Raw genomic sequence first — 12,976 nt, forward strand, 5'->3', positions numbered from 1 at the left:
AGGCCAAAGAAGAGACCCAGAGCCAGCAAAGAAGATATGGGTTTTTTTAGGGGCTCACATACAGGGGAGAAAGTCCAGTGGCGGTGAGCAGGAGAACTGCTTTACCTACAGAAATGGTCCAGGGGCAGCAGGATGGACCGTGTAACCACATGACCCAGTGGCAGTAGCGGGCTGGGCAGGAAAACCACAACTGCTTGCAAACAGCATGCAGTGTATACAACATTTTCATTTAACACCTTCCTGCTAACAATCTCCACCTGACAACCTTCATTTACTTAGGATCTAAATCTCCTGTACAGCTTGTGTTCCACTGGATGGGCCAGAGGCTCAGCACTCCTAATTGACAAGAAATGAATCTCCAGGTTGGCCACGTGTGGATTCCCTAGCTCGGAAACACCCATTTCAGGTGCATCTACCATACAAAGTCATTCTAAGGTATGCTTAAGTTATTGATACAGGTGCATTTACCCTGCAAATGTACACACAGACTTTGTATGTTACTGCTTTGGGTAGATGAAACTTTCTGCCTTAGTTTTTAAGTAAATATTTTGAAGATATTTTCAGAAACTTGAAAAGATTATTCTTCACATTCATTCCTAAAAGTTGTAAGAAATATTTCAAACTTAAAAAAAGATAGGTCATTTTGACTGGATAATCTTGGATTTTGTATATTAAAAGATCTTTATTTATAAAATGGGTTTAGAACTGTTTTTAAAATATTTTTCCCTGATGCCTTCTCTTTTTGTGTATTATAATCATACCATGTTCTGAAACCTGTCAGGGCAGAGAAAAAAATTAACATGTACTCCAGTGAGAATACTTTTTACTTACCCCGGAGTGCTTTCATGCCTAAGGAAGTATGCTATAACCATTTAAGAAATTCTTTCCCAGCCAGGTGCGGTGGCTTATGCCTGTAATCCCAGCACTTTGGGAGGCTCAGGTGGGTGGATCACCTGAGGTCAGGAGTTCTAGACCAGCCTGGCCAATATGGTGAAACCCCATCTCTACTAAAAATACAAAAATTAGCTGGGCGTGGTGGCACGCACCTGTAATTCCAGCTACTCAGGAGGCTGAGGGAGGAGAATCGCTTGAACCCAGGGGGTGGAGTTTGCAGTGAGTTGAGATCACGCCACTGCTCTCCAGTCTGGGCAACAGAGCAATACTCTGTCTCAAAAAAAAAAAAAGAAAAAGAAATTCAAATTCTTTCCCAACTATCCTACCCACTCGCTCCCTCAATTAGCGTGGAAAATAAATTTGACAGTGTGGTTTACTGTTGGCCACATTAAGTGGCTAACATAGCATAAACAAACTTAGTCAACTTATCAGTGCTGTTGGTCTGAGGATGTGTCAAAGCCAGGTCACGCTGACTTATCTATATCAGCATGCAGACAGCTGGTGCACATGAAGCCTATTTACAAAGGTAATTTTTAAAAAAGGCATTGGGATCAGCACTATTTTTATTCCTTTTATTTTGTTTGAAAAAATTATTTTCCAATGTTAATAGCATTTTCAAACAACTTTATTTTACAGTGGAATAAAGGGAGAGCTTTTCAAGTTTTGGAGAGACTTTCCACTTTGATTTCAGTGATAGGACAGTCCCTTCGAGCAGTGCTTCTCAAATGTTTTGGGTAGCAAGCATCACCTGCAGAGCTATCTCAAACGTAGATTTCTGGGCCCCACTCTCAGTTTCTGATTCAGTAGGTATGGAGTGGAGTGGATAATTCACATTTCTAATGAGTACCCAGGTGCTACTGATGCTGCTGGTTTGAGAACCACGGCTTAGAGAACCTGGGATTAGAGCCCTAGAGTCGGACCTTAGAGGGAGAAGTTATAATTTCTTGAATATGTACATTGTGCCAGACACTGTGCAAGTCACTCCCTACACATTATGTCTAATCATACAACAGCCTTCCAAGTTGGGAATCATTATTCTTATTTTATGGATCAAGGAACTGAAGCTCAGAAAGTTAATCAAGTTATCCAAGATCACACAGCTAGTAAGTGGCAGAGACAGAATCTGAAGTGGGGTTTTTTTCTATCTCCAGATCCCACTTGTTTCCATAAAGACGTGCTGCTTTATCTGGGTTAAAGTTTATCTAGTCCCAGTTCCTTCCTCATGCAGGGAAAGCTTCTCTACCATCCCTGAACCAGGGTTCTCTGCTTCATGAAGGACGCCTTGCTGGGGGACAGCTAGAGTGACCAACCATCTGTTGGCCCCATTTCCCTGGATCCTAGCAGTTTTCTGAGATGACACTTTCAGTTTTAATACTGGGACAGTCCTGGGCAAACTGGGAATGTTAGCCAAGCCTTTCTTCCTATGGTTTTTCACTTCTGTTACAGTTTTCTGTAAAAGGGTCTTATACATGACAGTCCTTCAGATGTTTGTAGCTGGGACTACAGGCACATGCCACCATGCCTGGCTAACTTTTGTATTTTTAGTAGAGACAGGATTTCACCATATTGGCCAGGCTGATCTCAAACTCCTGACCTCAGGTGATCCACCCACCTCACCCTCCCAAATCTCACTGCTGGGATTACAGGTGTGAACCACGGCTTCCGTCCTCCAGATCGTTTCTATTCCCCGTGGCCTTTCCTCACATAACATCATTTATACAGTTCTTATGATGTGTCAGGAACTCTACTAAATGCTTTTGGTATATTAATTAATTTAATCCTCACAAGAGTCCTATGATATGGGTACTGTTATATTCTGCATTTTACAGATGAAGAAATAGAGGCACATGGTAGGTTGAACAGGGAAAGTTTGTTTTTAATGTTTTTAAAATTTAACTTTTAGGTTGATGGGTACATGTGCAGGTTTGTTATATAAGTAAACTCGTGTTATAGAAGTTTGTTATATAGCTTATTTCATCACCCAGGTACTAAGCCTAGTACCCAATAAGTGTTTTTTCTGCTCCTCTCTCTTCCCACCCTCCACCCTCAAGTAGGTGCCAGTGTGTGTTGGTCCCTTGTGTCCATGTGTTTTTATCATTTAGCTCCTGCTTATAAGTGAGAACATGAGGTATTTTTCTATTCCTGCGTTAGTTGGCTGAGGATAATACAAGGAATTATTAACTGTGCTGAAAGGATTACCACACTATGTAAGGAAACTGCTCGGTACCCTGGGGCTTTGGCAGGGCACCGAAGGAAGCCAACCTTGGGAGGAATTCAGATCTCACTGGAGAAGGGGTGGTCCAGCCACCAAGAGCAGAGGCTGGTTCGGCCACGCTAGAGCTGGCTAGAGTTGCTAGACAGTTGGCTACCCCTAGAATGCAGGAAGATGTGAAGGCCATCAGCATGTGGTGGCCTGGGTCAGGGCACTGGTTTGGGCAGGAGGCCTTCTGAGCATGTGAGCTACATGGGGCTGCACGGGCTCTGAATTTTGCTAAGAGGGTTGTGGGTAGGCGGGGCTGCAGGGTTGCAGAGACACAGTGCTCTGCATGCCTGACTGGGGCAAAGCCACCATGTGTCCTCATGCTCACCCCACCAACCCTTGACCTTGGCAAAATAAGAAGGCCTTTTCCTCCTGCAACGTCCCTCCTGTCTCCAACTGAGAAAGCTTAACATCGTGCTTGTACCAAGACCAGCTTGGCCTTAGAGACCCCCACCCAGGCGGCGCTGAAGACATTAAAAAGCAGACACCCAGATAGGACAGCAAAGTGGGGCTGTCCAGGGACCAATAGCCTTCCGAGCTAAGAGCCTCAGAGGGCTAACAGCATTCTGGGCTAGGACCTCGAGCAGACTCTGACCTATGTATTTATTCTCTCTGAACAGTGATTATTATCAACAAACAGGTGTTCTGTGTTTTCTCATAGACCTAAGGTAAACTAGGTAGGCAGCTGGTGCCTGCTTACCACTGATCAAGGAAAATATTCCCCTCGAGGGAGCCACGGGGGCAGGCTCACATGTCCTGTGCTTAAATAATTGTTTTAACCAGTGTACGATGTATATGTATACTGTTTTGCTACTTTAGAATGCCCCAAGTAGTTTTCCACTTGGGTGGGTGGCCGGCTAGGTTTTCCTTGCTGCTGTTCTTAGCAAACAATATATTTTACCATACACTCATCATTTCTCAGCAATCATACACTCAGCGTTTCTCAACATGCCCACTTTAAGGGAGAGATGCTTAAAGGAAATCTGTTGTTTAGTGCAGAGCACACATTGAAAGGCTCATTCCGTGAGCTGAGAGGCAATAAATTGATACTGAACAATTGAGCACCAAGTTTTTAAAAATACAAGTCTAAAAATAATATAAATCCAAAGTAAAAATTTTCAAATCCTTTAACTTTATTTTAGAAAGATATAAAATGAAAACAGACTCTATTTTCTCCCCCCTCATCCAATTTTCTCTCCCTAAAAGCATACTTCCCAGCGATTCCTTCCAGAAAGAAAAATGGCATCTATCTACATTTTGTGTCAATGTTGTAATTTATGCATAGGGGATAATTTTTTTTACACCACACTTTCTTTTCACTTAACATATCTTAAAAATCTTTCCACATCACATATCCAGAACTACTTTATAATCTTTTTTTTTTTAGAGACAGTGTTTCACTCTGCCACCCAGACTGGAGTGCAGTGGTGCAATCAAAGCTCCCTGCAGTCTTGAACCCCTGGTCTCAAGCGATCCTCCTGCCTTGGTTTCTCAAGTAGCTGGGACTACAGGCATGTGCTATCACACCAAGCTAATTTTTTGGTGGGGAGGGAGGTGGGCAGAGTCTCATTCTGTCACCCAGGCTGGAGTGCAGTGGCATGATCTCAGCTCACTGCATCCTCCACCTCCCAGGTTCAAGAGATTCTCATGCTTCATCCTCCAGAGTAGCTGGGACTACAGGCATGTGCCACCACACCTGGCTAATTTTTTGTATTTTTAGTAGAGATAGTGTTTTACCATGTTGGCCAGGCTGGTCTTGAACTCCTGGCTTCAAGTGATCAACTCACCTTGGCCTCTTAAAGTGCTGGGATTACAGGTGTGAGCCACCATGACCAGCCTGGCTAATTTTTAAGATAATTTTTTGTAGAGATGAGGGTCTCACTATGTCACTCAGGCTGGACTCACTATGTTGCCCAGGCCTCAAGTAATCCTCCCACCTTGGCCTCCCAAAGTGCTGGGATTACAGATGTGAGCTACCATGCCTGATCTAGTTTATTCTCTTTAATCACTCTATGGTATTGTGTCATGTGGATGATGGATGATGGATAATGTAGGCACTTTTGATGAATACTTTGGGTTTGACTTTTATAAAAATTCTGCCAAGAAGGTTTCTGTACATATATATGGCTCAGTTTTGTAGATATAATAAACTATTTCTAAATTCTTTGCTATGTGAAAGGATATGTGCCTTTTAAATTTTGATAGATGTTGTCAAATTAACATGCAATAAGATTGCATCAGTTGTATTACCCTTTCATAAAAAGTGGGTGACAGCATCCCTTCCCTCATATTCCTGCAGCGCTCATGAAACCCTTCACCAGTTTAAGTGGATAAAAAATGGTTTTTCACTATTTTGATTCACATTTCTTCCATTATAGCTGAAGTAGAGCATCTCTCCATATGTTTTATAGTCTTTGGAATTTGTTTTTCTATAAACCATTGCTATCCTTTGCACAATTTTCTTTTCTTTTTTTTGAGACAGAGTTTCGCTCTTGTTGCCCAGGCTGGAGTGCAATGGTGTGATCTCAGCTCACCACAACCTCCGCCTCCTCAATTCAAGCTATTCTCCTGCCTCAGCCTCCTGAGTAGCTGGAACTACAGGCATGTGCCACCATACTCAACTTTTATATTTTTAGTAGAGTCGGGGTTTCTCCATGTTGGTCAGGCTGGTCTCGAACTCCCAACCTCAGGTGATCCACCCATCTCAGCCTCCTAAAGTGCTGAGATTGCAGGGGTGAGCCACCAGTCCTGGCCTTCCTTTGCACAATTTTCTATTGGGTTGTTCTTTTTTTGTTGTTGCATTCATGTATATCAATTCTATTTAAGAAAAATAGCTCTTTGACAAATATGTTTTCCCATTTTTGTTTTTGTAGAGATGGGGAGTCTCACTATGTTGCCCGGGCTGTTCTCGAACTCCTGGGCTCAAGAGATCCGCCTGCCTGGGTCTCCCAAGGTGCTAGGACTGTTTTTCTTGTTTTTGAACTGAGTCTTTTGATGTAGTTGTGTTATTTTTCCTTCTTTTTTCATATCAAAATTAGATTGCTACTTAGACAAATATATTAATTTTTTGCTTTATGGCTTCTGGGTTTTGGCCTTTTCAAAAAAAAGTCTTCATCTTTCTTAGATTTGTAATAAATTGATCCACATTTTAAGATATTCTATTTATTTATTACAAATATTTGATTCACTGCCATTATTAGGTGCAAGGAGTGAGACAGGAGCTTGCCCTCGTCATCTTAACAGGTACTGACCAGTTGTACCATCACCATTTGTTTACTAATCTCTCTTTTCCCAAGTAACTCCAAATCTCACCTTTACATTACACTCAATTCCCTGTGCATTTGAGCCTACTTCTGATTTTTCTTTGATTTCATGAATTTCTTCTCTTATATCTAATTGCTTTACTTGCTGAAGTTTCAAAATATGTTTTTTTTTTGAGATGGAGTTTCACACTGTTGCTCAGGCTGGAGTGCAGTGGTGCAATCTCTGATCGCTGCAACCTCTGCCTCCCAGGTTCAGGCGATTCTCCTGCCTCAGCCTCCCGAGTAGCTGGTATTACAGGTGCCCGCCATCATGCCCAGCTAATTTTTTGTATTTTTAGTAAAGATAGGGTTTCACTATGTTGGCCAGGCTGGTCTTGAACTCTTGATCTCATGATCCGCCTACCTCAGCCTCCCAAAGTTCTGGGATTACAGGCGTGAGCCACTGCGCCCAGCCTCAAAATATGTTTGATATAAGGCTAGACCTAGAAGTGGACATACTTTAGATGTGGCAAATGGAGAAGATTTTGCTAACTAGGTGACAGGTAGGCTGACATTTGAAGAACAAGAAGTAACCAGCTTCATGGAGATGAGGCAGGAGCATTCCAGGTAGAGGAAGCTGCATGTGCAAGAGCTGGAGGCAGAAAGCAGCTTGGCTTGCATACAGGAGGCTAAACGAAAAAAAAAAAAAAGGGCAGTGGTGAGCACATTAAACAAGGGAGAGAAGGATATGAAATGGGATGGAAAAACTAGGCCAGATTTTATAGGACTTTGTAGACCATGGTAAGGAGCTTGGTTTTGTGTTAAGCACAAAGGGAAGCCGTTAATGAATTTGAAGCAGGAAACTGACCTGCTCCAATTTCCCAGAGGATGACCTCATCACTCTGTTATGAGGAGGGGACAGCTGTGGGACTTTAAAAAATATCAATGGCTAGGTGCAGTGGCTCACACCCACAATCCTAGCACTCTGGGAGGCCGAGGCAGGAGGATCATCTGAGCTCAGGAGTTCAGAACAGTCTGGACAACATAGCAAGACCTTGTCTCCACTAAAAAACATTGTGTGTGTGTTTAAAATAGTTGAGCTTATCTATATTATAAAGTCTCAGCAAGCAAGTGATACCATTTGCTGAGATGGGGAAGACAGGTTTGGCAGTGACTATGCCAGGATTAAATCAGAGTTGAGATGTTAAGTTTGAGAGATCTGAGAAATCGAAAAGCAGAGAGCAGACAGGAGTTTCTTTGATATGTGTGGATCTGGACCCAGAAGGAGGGGTCTAGGTGAATACACCAACCCAAATAGAAATGTTATTCAGAATCATAGGAATGAGGGAGATGGAGGAGAAGGAGAGTGTGGAGAGAGAAGAAAAGAGGGCCCAGGCCCAGGCCTAGAGGAGCATCAGTATTTAGAGATGTGTGGAGAAGAAGGAGCCTTCAGGACACTGGTGAGCTGTGTGGCAGGGAGAGCAGGAGGGCATGATCTCAAAAGCTTATTCCTTCTTTTTTAGTTTTTAATTTCTTTTTCTTTCTTTCTTTCTTTTTTTTTTTTTTTGAGACAGAGTGTCCCTGTGTCACCCAGTGATTCAATCTTGGGAATTGATGAGAATTCCTCAGTGACCTCCCCATCTTGGGTTCAAGCAATTCTCTGGCCTCAGTCTCCTGAGTAGCTAGAACTGCGGGTGCATGCCACCATGCCCAGCTAATTTTTGTATTTGAGGGGGTGGGTAGAGATGAGGTTTCACCATATTGGCTAGGCTGGCCTCAAACTCCTAACCTCAGGTGATCTGCCTGCCTTGGCCTCCCAAGGTATTGGGATTACAGACGTGGGCCACTGCCTCACAACCCCACTTCTCAACCCTTCCATGGCTCCCACAGCACTTAGAATAGAGTCCAAATTCCTTTCCATTCTCATCAAGACCCTGCCCCCTCTGGCCACCCTCCAGCTATAGCTACTCCCCACCTCTGTCACCTTTTCTGGGGCCTTCTTGCCCCTCTGCCTGGAAGACCCGCCCCTAACCTCTTATTCTTTGGGTGTGACTCGTATTCATGCTCGAGTTGCCTCTTTATCATCCCCGAAGCTTCCCCTCATCTTAGTCTATCTCAGCATCTTACTGAGTTCCTTTATCATGATTCACGACTATGTATTTGTGTACACAGTGCAGTAAGCACCATTCGGGCAGGGATAATTTCTTTTTGTATCCTTAGTACCAACTCAGTGTCTAGCAAACAGTAGGGGTGCAATAAACATATGACTCATGAATGAATGAGTCAGTCCTTTTAATCTTCACCCTGGTCCTGTGAGGTAGCGGTTATAACCTCTGTTTTGCTTTTTTTTAAAAAATGGAGGACATGAGACTCAGAACGACTAGATGACTTTTCACAGGTTGCAGCATACTGAGGAGTGATGGGTGGGTGAAAATATTGGCGAACCTGTTCCAGCCTCCAGACCTCAGAAGAACATGAAAAGCCTGGCCAAGAGCCCAGGTGTTCTTGGTGGCTGGGGAGCCTCGGGCTGTGTAGGCAAGGACCCAGCAGAGGGCAGCAGAGGGCTGCGCTGGACTGGGATCTGCCGGAGGGAGCAGGCCCTGGGCGGAGCAAGGGGTGGGCGGCCAGGTACTGGGCTGGGACTTGGGAAGAAGATGACCTTGTTTTGTCTAGTCCTTTGTAGGACTCTAGAGTGCGCTGTTGGAGCGCTTGAGGCAACGTTCCTATGTGTGTTTACACCTACCGATCCTCACCACAGAGTAGAAGGAAGCCGTCTTTCTTACCGTGGGGCCCTTGTTGGAAAGGTCACCAAGTCTCTCCAAGGAGGTGGGAGGAGAGGACAGAGGACGGGGTGGGGGTGACAGAGGACCCTGAGGTGGAATGGTGAGTACAGATGTGCAACTGGGATTTTTGGCCTTGGCTGCGAGGGGACAAACGTCCTAGGGTAGCGTCCAGCAGTTAGCGCCAGGCAGGGGGCTGGGAAGGCTCTAAGGGAGACAGCAGGGTGGGGGAAATAGGAGGTCATTACTGCCTCAGGGACATACATGGTCAGAAATGACTTTCTAGGTTTCTTATGCGCTCTGAATGGATTTCCTTTCTCTCCCCCTTTTTTGTTAGGAAAGTTGTTAAAATTTCCACCCTGCCATCTATACTTAGGGGAAAAGGGATTTTGCTCATGAACTGGGGGGGGCGGGGGGGGGATGGGGGAGCCCCTCGGGGGCCAGCAAGGTGGCAGCAGCAGAGTCAGAATGGAAGGAAGGCCCCAACAAGAATGATATAATGAACTTTGGGGACTGGTGGGAGTGGGGGGAAGGTTGGGAGGGAGTGAAGGATAAAAGGCTACATATTGGGTGCAGTGTCACTGCTGGGGTGACGGGTGCACTAAAATCTCGGAAATCACCACTGAAGAACTTATCCATGGAACCAAAAACCATCTGTACCCCAAAAACTATTGAAATAAAAATTAAAAATTTTTTTTTAAAGAATGGAAGGCCCCAAAGGGAAGCCACACTTAGTTCAGCATATGGTCTTCTCAACTAATACAAACATACATACGAACTTCACCATATATGCAATCACACACAACATACATATACACACACACTTCACTCACACGCTCACAGTCTCATCACATGCACAATACACTCTCATACCCATCAGCACACACCTCACACACTGACACATCACACATACACATTGACACACTCAACACGATACACCCACCCCCACCCTGATGAAGGGTCTCTGGGGTGAATATTATGGTTGCCTCTGCAGTTGCCATTGCAGGTTCCCCCTTCCATACCCCCACCCCATTGTGTAAAGCAGCCATGTGGCGTAAGTCTAGGATCAAACCAACTCTTAGTTTCAGGGGTCAGTTCCAACTGGCCTAAACCCATCAACATAATCCCAGCCCCCTTAGCATTCCCTTGGCCACTGTGATTTTTTTAGGGGTGGGCATACAACTGCACTGATCCCCCAGATGTGAGTGAGGACGTGCCGAGCCCTGGACGCTGTTGGCTGCCATGTGCTACCTCAAGGAAAGGCTGGTTCAGAAAAAGCCCACTGGGAGGCAGGGGTGAGAAACTTTCAGACAAGCAGAGTTGCAGCCCCCAAAACATTGGGAGCCTCTCAACAGCCTGTGCCAGAAGCCCACATTCCCTCTAAACTTCAGATTTTGTGAACCAAGAGGTTGTTTTGGTCGTTTAAGGCATTCGAGTTTGATTTTCCTTTTCTTTCTTTCTCTATCTTTCTTTCTTTCCTTTCTTCTCTTTTTTCTTCTTTCTTTCTTCTCTTTCTCTCTCTCCCTTTTTCTCTTTTTCTTTTTCCCTTTCTTCCTTTTCCCTCCCTCCCTCCCTCCTTCCCTTCCTTCCTTCCTTCCCTCTTTCCCTCCTTCCTTTCTTCCTTTCTTCCTTCTTTCCCGCTGTGTCACCCAGACTGGGATGCAGTGGTATGATCATAGCTCACTATAGGCTCAAACTCATGGGCTCAAGCAATTCTCCCACCTCAGCCTCCTGAATAGCTAGGATTACAGGCAGGTGCCACTGCACCTGGCAATTTTCTGTTTATATCTGAAAACCTCAGAATGGATCAACTGCTCCCAGAACTTTTTTATGGGAAAGCCTGGGAGGGGTCCAGCCTCCTCTTTAAGGAAGACTGTGCTTTCCTCCCCCTCCTTCCTCAAAGTAACCGCAATGCACCTGATACGGTTCTTGGAGCCTTACGTATATAATAGAGAAGAAGAAAATAGTATTTTAAACCATGGCCCACTGTAGCTGCTTTGCCTTAAAAAGGAAAGTGACACAATTGAAATCTGTAACAAATCTCTAAATGGATCTTGTTCCTTGCAGAGGCCGAGATGAGATTCCAGCTAATGTTTGGAAATCTCAAAGAGCAGGAAACTTTGGCTGACATGGTGGCACTCAGGGCACAGCATTATTTTACATATAAATATATATTTATATATAAAATGTACTCAAATATATCAGTATATATTACATATATTTAAATGTATTCATTTAATGAATGAATTAAGCACCCTAAGAAGTAAGCATTGGTTTCTCCATTTTACAGATTATGAATGAGGCTCAGAGACAGAATCATCCACTCAGCTGCAAAGGAGTGGAACTGGGCTTCCACGCCAGGGTTCCTTGGCTCTGAAGTTTGTGGTTGCCTTTCCAGAACAGACTGCCACTTGCCACACCCATCACTGTCTCCTGCACATGATTTGGTCTGGGTGGGCTTCACGGGAAGGGACATGGTTAAGAGGTACAAGGCAAGTTTTATTTGTATGTTTACTTAACTTTTCATGTTTATTTAAACTTTCATGGGAGTGTTGGAGGGGGAATGGGTAGAATAGAGAAACTCTTTTTTTTTTTTTTTTTGAGACAGTCTTGCTCTGTTGCCCAGGCTGGAGTGCAGTGGCACAATCTCGGCTCACCACAACCTCCCCCTCCAGGGTTCAAGCAATTCTTGGTCCTCAGCCTCCCAAGTAGCTGAGACTACAGGTACACGAGACCACACCCAGCTAATTTTTGTATTTTTAGTAGAGAGGGTGTTTCATCATGTTGGCCAGGCTGGTCTTGAACTCCTGGGCTCAGGTCATCTGCCCACCTCAGCGTCTCAAAGTGCTGGGATTACGGGCTTGAGCCACTGTGCCTGGCAGAGAAACTACCAGGATTCTGATCATGGTAGGAAGGAGAAGCCCAGTGGGCCTGGAAAGTCACTCTGCCAGGGAGGCAGTATGGCATAGTGCTGGGCACACAGGCTCATAGCCCAGCTAGACTGAGTTCAAGTCCTAAGGCTATGATATAATAACCGTGATCTCAGACAAATTAGTAGATCTATTGAGACTTGAGTTTCATCTCTAAAAATGAGACCTACCTCCTAGGGTCTTTGAGTAAATCAAACCAAAAAAAACACAAGTAAAGCATTTAGCATAGTGCCTAGCATCCCAAAAATGACAGCTGTTATCATACGCATTAAAATACATAGTGCTCAGCAGATTCGGAGGCATTCTAAAGTCCCTGCTGGTAAATGTTGCCATGCTCATATACTATGCCTGCTCACACTGAGAGGGCACGGGGGTGGGGTGGGGCAGCTCATGCACAGTTCTTTCCTCTGGATTTTTGTCTCTTGGGAGCAAGTTGGTGGGAAGTGGAGTTGGCTTTGGCTTGGACTACCTCTGTCATTGGCTATTGGTGTGAAAGGAAAAGGAGCTGCTTACTATACAAAAGACCAGTATCCTTCATGGAGACATGAGGTCAGAGGGATTGAAATATATCTGGTTTTTCTGTGCCAGGAAGCCTGGCACAGAAGAGCTGGTCCTCAGAGATCCCGGTGCTCCCTCTGAGATCTGGTCCAGAAATCTAGCTGGAAGTGGAAATCTGATCACCATGCCTGGCCAGAACCTGTTCAGGGATTGTCAAGGCCGAGATAGGAGTGCAGGTTAGATCTCCCCTGGGAGCTGGCTGGAAGGAAGATGAGGCAGGTGAGGCCCTCAGGGCACAGCATTTGAGGAGATACTCACTCTCAGGTGCTGGCTCTGCACTTGCATGAGCCAGAGAAGGAGTGTCTCCTTCAA

Source organism: Aotus nancymaae, unplaced genomic scaffold, assembly GCF_030222135.1.
Source record: "Aotus nancymaae isolate 86718 unplaced genomic scaffold, 86718_ANA_hifiasm-v0.15.2.pri h1tg000059l, whole genome shotgun sequence".
Taxonomy (NCBI): Eukaryota; Metazoa; Chordata; class Mammalia; order Primates; family Aotidae; genus Aotus; species Aotus nancymaae.